Here is a 14,510-nt window from a genome sequence, read left to right as displayed (position 1 = left end):
CCCTGGAATTTTACCTAAGCCTTAAGTTTTGAGTCCAGCTTTACCCAAAGGGCTGATGGGACAAAGAGAACCTGAAGAAACTCAGCCTTCCTCTGCCTTCCTCTTTCCAGGATATTTCAGTCAAGTAAAAGCAGGTGGCTTAGTGCTGCAATCTGCCTCAGACCCTGAGAGCCACTGTGAGTCCCCCTGCCTGCTTCCCCCACAGCTGCTAGCCCTTGTCTATCAAAATAAATTCCAAATCTGTTGTCACATCAAGACAGACTCCCAGAACAGCAGCAGCACATGCCCGGTGAGGCTGAAGGATAGACAGCAAGGGCACAGCCACTTCAAAGGCAACAGACTACTGAGGTAACCAGGGGCAGTTTTCACGGAAGAACATGACTGCAGAGTCCCTGACCTGTCACTCAAACCTGACCTCCATGTCATCTCCCTCCTTCCCTGCCCAGCCCACTACACTCTATGCTCTTTCCCCCTCGGGGATGCATATATCTCCTAAGCTACCGTCTACTTCACTTCTTCACATTCCTACCTCCAAAGAACACTATGCTGGTTGCTACACCATGTGAAGAAATGCTGCATACAATTTAAAAAAAAAAAAAGTAACCAAACAGAAATGTATACCTTGAACAAATCTTTCCAACAGATGGGACTTAAGGCATTTATTATCCTTCTCCGGTCTGGGACTTTTCAAGTACTCTGCTAGCAGTAGGCCAAGCTGGGAGCTGTTTGATGGTACCTCTGACCAATTACATACTAATTAAAAAGACCACGGTGTGCTGGAGGTAGCAGCTTTGCATATGGACTTTAATTACTGAGTCCTAGTTTTGCCAAGAAAACACAAAAGGCTTTTTTTTTTTTTTTTTTTTTTCCCCCTGGCTGGATGCTGAGGTGTAGAGGGAACACATGGCTTGCATGGGAGGGGAGGGCAGGAGTGTCATCCAAAGCAGGAAGCCCAGCAGACGCCCTCCTCCACCCCCAGCTCCCCACCCCCACTGCTGAGATCTCCTGCAAGGCTTGTGGATCAGCCTTAACCTAAGTCCTATCTATGTTCAGTGCCTCCTGAACAAAGGGCATTCTGGGTAGACTTGGCACAGCTATCCTGGATTCCACATGTCTCTGGGCCCTCTCTGGATTGGCCTTTTTTTTTTTTTTCAGTCCCATGGCCTTCTCTTGATTTGGGCCCAAAACCTTTGTCTCCCCCTTACCTATAGGTCTCATGGAGCCTGGGGTGAGGGCGGGGTTCCAGAATTAGTTTTTGGCTACCCAGAACCCATTCCTCTGTCTTCCCTAGTTATGCCAGTGTGTAAAGCTGAGACAGGGCTCCAAAGCAGAAGCACATGACCCGGGCACAACTGATGTGCACACACAACCCCTTCTTGCCCTGCTGGTTGTTTCAAGGATGGGTCCGTGACCCAAGGCACTATCTACGGCACACTTGGGGATATATGTCATCTCTTCAAGTCAGGGTTAGAAGTACTGTCCTAGCTGGGCAGCGGTGGCCCAACCCACCTTCTAGTCCCAAGCACTTGGGAGGTAGATGGAGGCAGATTTCTGAGTTTGAGGCCAGCCTGGTCTATAGAGTGAGTTCCAGGGCAGCCAGGGCTACACAGAGAAACCCTGTCTCGGAAAAAAGAAGAAGTAGTAGTAGTACTGTCCTAAGGAAGAGGAGATCTGAAAGAAAGAGGCCTCCCAGGGAAGACAGAACTGAGAAAAGAAAGAAGGAAGCCACGACTGGGTAGCTGCCATGATGGATCAAGCCACTCCTGAAGGAGTCCACTCAGAACTTTTAAAAAAAACAAAACAAAACTGTACATTAGTAACTTATTTTTGTATTTGCACTGGTTCCAGTAGGCTTTTTATGTATAAATAAAATCATCCTGTCTGGCAAGAATAAGACTGGAGGCAAGAAGCTAAACCATGCAACCCGACAAGAAACACACTGAGACATCCTCTGAGGGGCCCTAGAGATCTTGGCTATAGCCAAAGATTCCAGAGCCGGAAGAGCTGTTAGAGATGAAGACCCAGGTCAGCTGTCTCTGCCAATTGTTTCTTCACAGGTGTGCACAGGAAGCCCAGTAAAAGGAAGAGGTCTCCCAGCAGCCAGGTGACAAATTCTTCCCTTTGCTGTCTCAGAGTCTCATGTGCAGCTGGGGTTCCCGAAAGCCTGAACTAAACACTGCAGAGCTCCCTCTCAGCTAAGAAAAGCATCTTCCCTTTTTCTCAGCTAAGAAGGCATCTTCCAATGCCTTCCTGCAGGGACCACCTCCACATCCTACATCACTCCTCCATTGTCTTTGATACTAGCCACATCCTGGTTCCTCCTGCTCACGAGTCTGCTCTTTTCAGTTACAGACCTGACTCTAAGCTGCCTGCAGACACTGAAGAACCCTACCCTACTCACTTCTGGCATCCTTTAACTTCATGCCATCAATTACGTGCCTAGCCTTCTCCAGCCTTTCTCTATTCTCGCAAGGAGTTAAAGTGCATTGAAGACAGCTACAGTTTTTTTTTTTTTACACTGCACTCACAAGTAAAAACACACACTCACACAGCACTCTGAAATCAATTTTTCATAACTTACTAATCTTTATCACATAAAACATGTATTTCTTCCTACGGTTAGATCTCAGTTGCCTGAAATATCTTTATGTACTTTTCAGAGACAGGGTCTTGGGGTGGCTTCCAACTCCTAGGTGGTACAAGCAGTCTTGATTTGGCCTCCCAAATGGCTGGAACGCACCACCGAACCTAAGGTACCTGACACTTTTTCAACAGGCTTGGGGTGGTCGCAGAATGTACGTCTAATTGCCTATTTCCTGCAGACTGCTTAAATGACATGATCAGTTATTTTTGGTTCCTGTGATTAAATTCCCCTATTTCTATGACAGATTCATGCCATTTGCCAGCATTTAGTGTTAGCCAAGATCTGGCAATGCACAGATGGAAACCTTCATGCAAACATGAAGTAAGGGTACTACTCTCTGGAACCCAGCATGCAGTTGGAAGCCCTCAAGAAGGGCAATTATTATTTTTATACTCCTGTCAGAGTGTCTTGTGAATTTACAGTTGTCAGAGAAAAAGCCGTGAGAGTCTGGATGAGATTCACAAGCTCATTTGTTTTCTGGTCCAGGTGAGAGCGTTTATTAGAATGTTGGGCTGGGAATTGGGGGGTGGGGTAGGAGGATGGAGAGATAATTCAGATACAAGCACGTGATACCTTCATCATCTGAAACCTCCCTTTTGCAGAAATTTGCAGCATCTCATGGATGTCATCTGATCGGCAGTGTCTTCTATTACCAGAAGTTCTTCCCGGGTCAGAAACAGGAATTAAAAAAAAAAAAAATCTGATAGGTATATATGATAGGTACAAATTCTAGACATCTTCTCTTGGCATCGTGATTAGCATAACTAATTAGGTTATTTTCTCTATAAATCTTCCTTCTGAATATTGAGTTTCAGAACAATTCACTATGGATCAAGTATGGTACCTTTCCAGCCTGGCTTCTCTATTTATTGGGGCCAACTTGTACACCCTTTCCCACTCCTCCACTGCTTCCCTCTACCCTTTCCTGCTCCTCTACTGCTTCCCTCTCTTTCTCTGGCCAGCATGGCACATGCTCTGATGATCCTTCCCTTCCAAGGGTCTGAGGTCAGCCGTCCAGAGAGGACCCGGGACCAACCCTGGAAAGTGTGGCTGTTCACTCCCAGGGTGAATACGTTACTGCTGTGAAACAGTATTAAGGGAAAAAAGTAGAAGGAAGGCCAGATTCTCCACTGCCTTCTCTGTCTGACTAAGCTGAGATATTTGCTTCCTGAACATGCCTGAAGTCGCATATCAGAAGACTGTGTGACCTTCAACGGCTCATGCAGGAAAGGTAGCAACCTGTCAAGCCCGCGTGTTCCACTGTACGGTTCTATCTGTCACTCAGCTCATTTTGCAATTCCGTCCTTCAAACAATAGCTGTTTTCATAGCTTTGACGTCTGGCCCCGCTTTCTGAATGCCCCTAACTAAGAAGTAGGTTTTCTCTAGGACAGACAATTTCAATCTATTATCTGTGGGGCCCCTGTAACCGACCTTTTGGGGTGCCTATTAGAAAGGAAAGTCCCTGCACCCACCCCAGAGAGACAGAGGCAGTAAGGTTTAAGTCTGCAGTATCATCTCAGTAGCTGTTAAAGACACAAAACATTAAGGGACATTGATCCAAATTTTGTCTGTGTGCCCCAAGTCTAGAAAAGGCGGTGGCGGGCTGTGTGTATCTTCCTCTTTATGCCTCATCGACAATGTGACAATCCCAGCGCCCCCATGGGGATGTTTTTCTTTTACCTCTGAGTTTCCCACACAGCCTCCCCTTTTCCCTTTTTCCTGAAATAAGACTAGAGACTAGCTGCATGGTCAGAGGTGGTGCAATCCAATACACAAAGCACACACTCAAATTTCACCAGAGATCAGATCCCGTGAGCCTTCAAGGGGACAGAACCAGCCTCTGCCTGGATTCTGAGCCCTCCCAAGTTTGTTCCGCTTAATTCTTACACTAAGGCTACAGCCACGTCCAGACAACACACCCAGTCAATTCCACCTGAACGGAGCTGGATGCCTACCTCCACTCGAACCCGCGCATTCCGAGACACACAGTGACAGGGATGTGTAATTCACTCCCATTCATTTTCTCCTTTTCAGCCACCCTACACTTGAGCTGCTCAACTTAGTCCCCTGACTTGATAAACACTCCTACTACTACTATTTGAGAACTTTTGTTTTCTCTTCTGTGTGACTTTAGCCAACATCCATTTGATGACACTTGAGTTAGTTTCTCTTTTGTGTCTTTATTCTTCCTGACTGAAAAAGCAAAAAAAAATTTCTCCCTGATTGTAAGAGCACAGTTTATTTTGCTGAAACATGGTAGTCGGAACCGAACTTACAAGCCCGTGTTGTGAACTAGTTTATCTCTTTCCTGATAATTTCCCCCATTCAGTCCCCTTTGCAGTTGTGACGGTAGTGGCTCATTTTATTTAATTTTTTAAATGCGTGTGAGTATTTAGTCTGCATGTATGTCTGTGCCTCATGATCTCGCCAGTATCTGTGGAGTTCAGAAAAAGGTGTCAGACCCCTGAAACTGGAGTTACAGAAAGCTGTGAGCTGCATGTGCACGCTGGGAATTAAACCTGGGTCCTCTGAAAGAAGAGCCAGTACTCTTAACCACTGAGCCATCTCTCCAGCCCCTCATTCAGCCCCCTTGAAGGGGACTGGTCCCAGCAGCCTCTAAAGATAGGCAGTCACAGCCCTTCAGGCGATCGTGTTCCTGATGTAAAATGATGTGGTGTTTGCATGTAACCTGCATCCTCTTGTGCCCTAAATTTCTCACAATACCCAATAGGGGGTAAACATTATTAAGTTACTATTCTGTCATGTTTAAGGAATGACAAGCAAAAAGTTGGTGTATTTTCAGTCTAGATCTCATTTGTTTTTTTTCCGAATATTTTCCATCCACAGTTGGCTGAATCTGTGATTATGGGAGCCATGGATATAGAGAACTTACTATACTATTTTTATCACCTAGAGAAGTGCTGCCTAAACACAAAGTCTAGAATCAAACCTCTTACTGCCTGATGGTGATTTTCCCCACAGTGGCTATCTGGTACCACAAAAGTAACTGTCCCTACATCCACACTCAGAGATGAACTGAGTCAACTCACAAGGAGAGTGGATGCACCACCCTAGACCCTTGTTCCTCAAACAACCCCCTGCCTTCTGCAGGCTCAGCTCGGTGGGCCCTCTGCCACACGGTTCTCCAAATATAGCCAACACTCCATTTCAGGATAATGCATGCCGTCTTCATGTCTAGCTTCCTTATGAGCATTCCCGCCACATCAAGCTAGGAGCTCATTTCCGCCAATATTGCTTCCACAAACGTCATCTGCACCATCTACCCTAAAGCCCTGCTTCACACACTTTCATCCTGGCATCTGAAACGTGTCTGGGAGCATCCCGGGAGACTCACAGTCCCCACCACAGAATCTCCATGTGGGCCTTTCACAGTTGCTCCTTTGAAGCCTTCAAATCCCCCAATGAACAGTTGTCTCTTCTTCGTAAGTCTGTGTGGACTCTTATTTCCTTCGGTCTTTGTCCTGTGCTTTTTAAGCCAACCCAGATCTGAGCTGAGGGACGAGGTTCCTTAATTGGCTTTGTCAGGCCACTTGTTTCATGCTGACATGCGTCAAGCTCCCCATTTTATCAGGCTTCAGGCATCCTGTCATGGTTCTCTCCCCAGCCTAGATCCTTAGGTGCTGGTAACTGGCCCCCACCCCAAGCTTAGCATAGCTTTTAATGCTAAGTTGCCTTTCCAGCTATCTTATTCTCCAGGCCTGCACATCTGGAACCATTCACAACGTGGTGGTTGAAATTTCCACTAATTCAAATGGAATGCTAGGGATGGAGGCCATTGGGAGGCCCTCAGCTTCCCTCAATCCCGGCAAGTCATTCCACTGTAAGAAATGCATGTGTCAACAAACATCATAGAAAGGGCCCACTAGACAGAACCCCGAACTCAGGACACCGGAGAAGTCCAGCTCTGGATGTGGTAGCCCTGAGGTAAGGCTGTGGGCAAGGCTATGGAATAAATGATGTACCTTCAAATGTCCCCTTTTAAGAAGATGACTATGTAGCTGGAGAGGTGGCTCTTCAGTTGAGAGCACTTGCTCTTCCAGAGAATCAGAATTTGGTCCACATAATGTATGTCAGGCAGTTCACAACTGCTCTTGGGGATCTGATACTTCTGGCTCCATGGATATCCGTACTCACATGAACATACCTACCCACATGCAAGCACGTGTGCACACACACACACACACACACACACACACACACACACACACACACAATTAAAAATAATGAAAAGAATTACGTATTTTTTAAAATGATAGAAGGTTTCACGGCAGTGTCCTCCTTTCCTTTCTGCTGGATGCCAGCTGATTGCTGTCCAAACGGGCAAGTTCAGGAAACCCAGGAAAGTGGTACTGGTCCTGGCTGGATGCTACTCCAGATGCAAAGCTGTCATCATGAAGAACATTGACGATGGCCCCCCAGGCCACCCTTCCAGCCATGCCCTGGTGGCTGGAATTGACTGCTTTCCCTGAAAAGTGACAGCTGCCACAGGCAAGAAGAAAATCGCCAAGCAATCCAAGATCAAGTCCTTTGTGAAAATTTATAACTACAATCACCTCATGCCCACAAGGTACTCTGTCTGATATCCCCTTGGACAAAACTGTGGTCAACAAGGATGTGATCAGAGATCCAGCTTTGAAACGCAAGGCCAGGCGGGAGGCCAAGGTCAAGTCTGAGGATAGAAGCAAGACAGGGAAGAACAAATGGTTTTTTGTACCCAGAAGCCTTGCTTTTAGGTACATTCTTGTTTTCATCATTAAAAATTAAAATAAATAAATAAATAAATAAATAAATAAATAAATAAATAAATAAATGATAGCGGCTATTTCCTCCTTCCCTCTTCACTCCACCCCACCCGCACCCCTTCCCCCTGCATTAGGAAGGCACCAGGAAGAAGGTCACTGCTGTCTGCGAGCTGGGAAGGGGATCCAGACCAAATTCTAAACATATTGGCATCACGACCTTGGTTCTCAGCCCCCAGTTGTGGGTACCAAAACCTCTGCAGCTGACACCTGGCCCGTGTTCTTTTGTCACAGAGCCCAAGCCTATAACACAGACAACAATCTCTAACGTCCTTGCCTAGTTTACCTAGTTCATAGGCACAAACTAGAATCCGGGCACGTGACTCTCTTTGCTCAGCCATTGTTCCTATAATACAGATCAGGGAAATAGCAAGGAAACTCAGGAAGAAACACATGGGACCGGTCCATCCTCCCAACTTCCCACCCCCTGGAAAACACAGAGCGACTACGTTATATAATCATACATATCTTCCAAAAACATATTCACTTGCGTGTAAATGCATGGACGAAAAACCTGTAGAGGTAGACACTGAACGGATAGCCATAGCTATCTCTGGCGTAGACTGGGAAAGAGGAGGGGGAAAGAGGCAAGGGTGTTGATAAAGGGGGACTTTGGCTGGCATCAATGATTTCAATGTGTTTGTCTGTAAAAGGAAAACCACACAGTCTTGTGTTTATCTGCTGAACAAAGAAAGGACAGAGGCAGTGTGTGGGGCAGGGTGGGCCTGGCTTTCCTGTTCTAGGTGGCATCCTCCTCTCTGGTCCTTTTCTCTGGGACAGGAGAATGGAAAGCTTGAAGGTTCATGACTGTTTGCCCATGAGTGTCTTATCCCTAGTAGTTGGTGCCGTACTCATCCCACGGTAATCATGACTTAGGCACACGTGTCCTGGTTAGCTTTTGCGTGTTTGTTTTTTATTTATTTATCTTATTAATTTATTGGGTCAACTTGATATAATCTAGAAACATTTGAGAAGGAAGTTCCTCTTTAACTTCAAAATCACCCCCCCCCCACACACACACACACACCAGAGTGGTTTGTGGGAAAGCCTGAGGTGTGTTTTTTCTTGATTAGTGATTGACGTGGGAGAGCTCATCTCACGAGGGTAGACCCACCCCTGGACATGTGGTCCCAAATTGTATGGAGACAAAGCTAGGAAGCAACATCCCTCAAGGCCCTTGCTTCAGTTCCTACCTCCAGGTTCCTGCCTTGAGTTCTTCTTGCCCTTTTTGTTATTGATGTTGTGTCTGTCATGACAACAGAAACCTAACCAAGACAGTGTGCAGGTGCTCATGAGTAAAGGAGATGGGGAAGAGCAGAGCTCATCAAGATTCTGTGAGAACCTGGCCAAGAGATACAGCGAAGTCTTAGGACAAGAACCTGGCAACTCTGGATATGCACAGGTGTGGCACAGGAAGGAAGTAGGTTTGGCTCCAAATATACATGGCTCAGGGGATTCTTTTTATTATTATTATTATCATTATTATTATTATTAAATTTACTTATTCCCTTTACAACCCAATATCAGCCCTTCCTCTCCTCTCAGTACCCCCTCATGTAAGTCCTCCCCCCAACACCCCCATTTTCTCTTTCCCTTTCTCTTTAAGAAGAAGCTCCCCTCTGGATGTCAAACTCCACCTCTCCCCACTCCCATCCCCTGCGCACATCAAGTCATTGCAGGACTAGGCACAGCCCCTCCCACTGAGGCCATCTAAAGGTACAGGGTCCGTAGGCAGGTAGGCAGGCAGGGTGCTCAGGGAAAGGCCCCCTTGCTTCAGTTGTTGGGGGGACCCGCATGAAGACCAAGCTGCTTACCTGCCACATATGTGCAGTGGTCCTAGGTTTAGTCCCTCTTGCTCTTTGGTTGGTGATTCAATCTCTGAGAGTCCCCAAGGGTCCAGATTAGTTGACTTTGTTGGTCTTCCTGTGGAGTCCCTGTCCTCTTCAGGTTCCTCAATCTTTCTCTCCCAACTCTTCCATAAAACTCCCCAAGCTCCATCTAATGTTTGGGTGTGAGTCCCTGCATCTCTTTCCATCGGCTGGTGGGTGGAGCCTCTCAGAGGACAGTTATGCCTAGGCTCTGTCTGCAAGCATAACAGAGCATCATTAACAGTGTCAGGAATTGGTTCTTGCCCATGAGATGGGTCTCAATTTGGGGCAGCCACTGGTTGGCCTTTCCCTCAGTCTCTGCTCTATCTTTGTCCCTGCACATCTTGTAGACAGGACACATGGCTCATAGGACTCTTGATGGCACCTGAAAAGCACGCTGGAGGCAGAAACTATGGTTGCAGCACTGAGGGAGATGATACCCCCTAAAGTATGTGGCCCTGTGCTTTCAGACCAACCAAGGTCCATGAGATCCCCATGGAGACTATGTCCTCCTACAACAAGCAGGAGGCTTTAAGGGGCGAGCATGCCCAGTGCCACACTAAGCCTAGACCTACTCCCATCACTTGGTAGAATGACTCACTTTTCCAATCCAAGTATCTCTACCTATAAGATAAGGATGGTCCCACGATCCTCCACACACTGTCCTGAGAAAAGGGTTCAACAAAACCCACCTGCATAGAAAGACAGCCAGGGACAGTCATGGGACTTTACCAGCACAGAAGGTTATCATTCTAACTCCTAGAAACAAAATACTTCCACAAACACTACAGTTGATCTTGTGGGCCATGGACTGGGCTTCTCCACAACAGAGTCTAAAAGGAGCAGGCAGCCATTGTCCACCATACCCCTCACCCTCCCGTTCTGCAATGAAGCCCTAATTGCTGTGTTGTTGGAGAGAGGGTTTATAGATTTCATTAGAGGTCTAATTAGTCAACTTTAACTAAACAGGAGGGTTAACCCTTAGTGGGTTCAACTCAATTAGGCAGAGAGACTGAGGTTTTCCTGGTAAGCAAGCAAGGAAGGGTGGGCAGGGAGGACGGGACCCAGATGGACCCCCAGACTGACAAACTCCATCAGCTGGTGGATCCCCAGTGGCTTTTCCCTTCCTTTCCTATGCATCCCCTTTCAGACAGCTGGCACAGCCACCGGGAGCAGAGACCTAGGAGCATCTCCATCATTTCCCTTGGGTTTCAGCCTCACTTCCCCATCCAGCCCCACAATCACCCAAGCCTCTGTGTAAGACAACTCTTCACATGTGTAATCTCCCCTGGCTTCGCCTCTCTAAGCTGAGTCCTGACTGAGATACTCTTCCCACCAGGGTTAACTTGGGAGCAAAAGAAAGCTACTTCCTCGTTTCCACATTAAACACGGCTAAGCATCTAAGAGCTGATGCAAACAGAATAGAGCTGTCTGTCACTATTTGCAATAGTTCTAACCTACAAAGTCACCATAAACCCTGTATTACTGACTCCAGCATCACCGCTTCTGGGGGGAAAACTGTATTCATTCATTCATGCATGCGTGCATGCATGTACTCACACTAGGCAAATACTCTAGTGCTGACCTACATCCCAGTGTGCCGCTTCTAGGAGAAACATGAATTAGGTCTTGTTTACCCCTGGATGGGCTAAACCTCTGGAATGGTGGATGGGCCCAGCCTCATAAGGTAGGAGTGATATTCTAGTACTAGGTAGCCATAAGAAGTAATGGATATCTGTAGTAATATAATCAGAAGGCTTGGGATAGGGTCAGAGTGCTTCCCATTCTGAAGCACTTACAGTGTGTCAGGCACAATTACAAGTACTCTGGGTCTTTTACCATTTTTATACCAAACACATGACAAGCCTGTAGGAGAAAGCCAAAGGAAATGGCACTCTCCTAAGGTGCCAACAGCCTCAGTCTGTCCAGCACTGATGAGTGTCTCGACATACAGTGTTAAACTCAGGAAATCAGAGTAGCCGGTTGGCCATCTCAGGCCCTCACACCAACTTGGGCCCAAATTCTAGTCTGTCCATCCGGGAAGAGTGACAGCATCTGTGAACTTTAGTTTCCCCATTTAAAAACATGTTAAGCAGCAGCAGAATCCCCCCCCCCCAGGAGTATGGTGGGGGAGCAGACACATAAAGCCCTGGACACATCCCAGCTATGCATCGAGGTGTCAAAAAAAATGTCAGAAATGTATTCACCCCAGAAAACTTGAGTACTCCCACATCATAGCAAATGGTATAATGGAGATTTCGGATCGGAATTGGATAGCTCTAGACTGATGTGAAGTCCTTAAGCATTCACTCTGTGTCCATTCAGGGGATGACTGCCTCTGTGGGATGACAGAAGAGAAGCAACAAAACACAGAGTTCAGTAAACTGGGCAAGGCACTTGGGAGGTGGAGACAGATAGATCAGGAGTCCAAGGCCAGCCTCAGCTAAATGATGAGTGTAAAGTCAGCTTGGGCTGCATGGCATTCTGTCTCAAACAACAACAAGGGTAGTGGTGGAGCACGCCTTTAATCCCAGCACTTGGGAGGCAGAGGCAGGCAGATTTCTGAGTTCAAGGCCAGCCTGGTCTACAGAGTGAGTTCCAGGACAGCCAGAGCTACACAGAGAAACCCTGTCTCAAAAAAACAAAACAACAACAAAAAAATCAAAAACAACAACAACAAAATCAAACAACAATAAAAGTTGTATCAGCTTCTAGCCGCAATAGACAACACAACATTTATAAAACAAATGTTTTTTGGACATAGGTAAGTTTTTAAACAAAATAACAAGACAAGGGATTCCCTGAAAAAAAAAAAATAATAAGGTGAGTCCAGGAATACCCAACAGCCTGTCTAAAGACCGGTCGAAGGCCATTGCAGGAAACAATGAGTAAGCCAGTCAATCTAGGAGCTTGCTGGGGAAGGAATGGTTCATACTCACCCAACCAGATTAGCATGACTTCCTAAAACAGACAGCTTCGGGTACAGCCCTTCAGAGCAGGCCTTTCCCTACTGAGCCCAAATTAGCTCAGGCGAGATATTGGCAAAGTGCTCCTTTAATACTAAGTATTTCCGGCTGTGGGTCACAGGGTCACTGCTGCAATGCCCCAGAGCTCTATTGCCAGAGCGTTAAAGCAGCCACAGACAAGATGTCAACAGACAGCCATGGTGTGTCCCAATAAAACTTTATTTCCCAATACAGGCAGCTGGACTGTGGGGCATAGTGCATCAACCTCTGGTTTAGATAAACACTATTCTAGACTCACCCTAGCTGTGCGGAAAAGCAGACTCACAGGGATCAAGCTAGTTCCAAGGAACTCTGCATCCCAGACCCACCAAGTTCAAACAGTAACTAGAGAGATGCAAGAACCCAGCATGCTACAATACGGAGCGCATAACATCCAAACCCAGAGTGGTCAGATCGGCTAAGAAGCAGGGAGATATAGCACATGGTGAGGGGGAGAGCAGTCAAAAGGGGCAGACTCAGAAAGCCAAAGATGACAGAACGAGCGAACTGACACCAAAAAGGAATTATAACGGAGAAAAAGGAGAGTGAAGCATCCTGGGGAGATAACGTGGGGTGGGAAAGATCACACTGGTGAAGAACAATGAAACAAATGAGGTAAGCCTCAGAGCCAATTAGAAAAGGGGGTTTAGGGGGCTGGTGAAATGGCTCAGTGGGTAAGAGCACTGACTGCTCTTCTGAAGGTCCTGAGTTCAAATCCCAGCAACCACATGGTGGCTCACAACACACCTGTAATGAGATCTGATGCCCTCTTCTGGTGTGTCTGAAGTTACCTACAGTGTACTTATGTATAATAATAAATAAATCTTTGGGCCAGAGGGAGCAGGGACTAAGCGAGGGGAGTGGCAGAGTGAGCAGAGGTCCTAAAATTCAATTCCCAACAACCACATAAGGACTCACAATCATCTGTACAGCTACAGTGTACTCACATAAATAAAATAAATAAATAAATAAATAAATAAATAAATAAATAAATAAATAAAGGGGGGTTGGGCTGGCGAGATGGCTCAGCAGGTAAGAGCACTGACTGCTCTTCTGAAGGTCTTGAGTTCAAATCCCAGAAACCACATGGTGGCTCACAACCACCCATAATGAGATTGGACGCCCTCGTCTGGTGCATCTGAAGACAGCTGCAGTAAATTACGCTGGATCGAGTGGGGCCAGCAGAAGCGGGGCAGGCAGAAGCAGAGCAAGCAGAGGTCCTGAGATCAACAGCAGCCACACATATGATAGCTCATGGCCATCTCTATAGCTACAATGTACTCATACACATAAAATAAATAAAAATAATAAACACTATTCTAGACTTACCCTAGCTGGGTGGAAAAGCAGACTCACAGGCAGAGAGTCAAACATGGGGGAGGTAGGAGGAAGAAGAAAGATGTAGGTTAGAAAAAGCTAAGTGGCAAGCACATAGTATGAATAGGTCTAGGGATCTAAAGTATACTCTGAGATTACAAGTAACAAGACCGTACTACACTTAGGAACCCTGCTGAGAAACAGGATTACAGCTTATCTCAACTTTAAAAGAGTTGGATAACTAAATTTGATGAGTGTGTTGGGTTTTAGCTATTTTATCAATTGTGCTGGTTTCTTATTCTTCTTCTTATCTTAAGATAATATTATCATAGTATCTTTCTATGTAGACCAGGTTGACCTTGAACTCAGATTTCTGCCTGCCTCTGTGCCTGGAGGACTGGGTTTGGACTACAAAACCCAGATAAATGTCTGTTTGCTGTGACCTAAAAAGAAAACTTCCATTTGAGAATTTCCCAGATCAGATGGAGATGTGGGATTGTCCTGATCGTTAATTGATGGAGGGCCTCACCTACTGTGATCCTAAACTGTTTAAGAAAGCCAGGGGAAGACAGGCATACACTAAGACAGCTATCGAGCATCCTCCTCCCTGGTTCTTGATGCACTGACTGCTTTATGGATGAAGTGAGTTCCTTAGTCAGAGGCCATGCTGGGTGAAATAGTGACAGGCCTACCTTCAAGTTTCTAACTGACTTCTCTCAATGATGGACTGTAAGAACCTGGGATTAGAAGGTGAAATAAACCCTTTCTTTCCCTAAATTGCTTTTGGTCATGATGTTTTATCACAGCATCAAAAATGAAACTAGGGCCACGTGGTGGTGGTGGTGGTGGTGGTGG

General features: G+C 46.3%; 1 long non-coding RNA gene and 1 pseudogene across 1 annotated transcript in view; one reads left to right on the top strand and one right to left on the bottom strand.

Annotated features, from left to right (window-relative positions):
- The first annotated feature begins 2,960 nt into the window (after window positions 1-2,960).
- LOC116087824 lies at window positions 2,961-9,025 on the top strand (annotated as a pseudogene).
- Window positions 9,026-11,587: 2,562 nt separating this feature from the next.
- The window catches only part of LOC116087089, a 127,426-nt gene continuing 124,503 nt past the window's right edge, over window positions 11,588-14,510 (bottom strand). Inside the window, exon 6 of the long non-coding RNA XR_004117247.1 lies at window positions 11,588-11,671. This is a non-coding gene — a long non-coding RNA (uncharacterized LOC116087089). The remainder of the gene's footprint in view (window positions 11,672-14,510) is intronic.

Source organism: Mastomys coucha, unplaced genomic scaffold (genome assembly GCF_008632895.1).
Source record: "Mastomys coucha isolate ucsf_1 unplaced genomic scaffold, UCSF_Mcou_1 pScaffold13, whole genome shotgun sequence".
Classification (NCBI taxonomy): Eukaryota; Metazoa; Chordata; class Mammalia; order Rodentia; family Muridae; genus Mastomys; species Mastomys coucha.
Note: the sequence above shows the minus strand (reverse complement) of the source record. Positions and strands in the feature narration are given on the sequence as shown.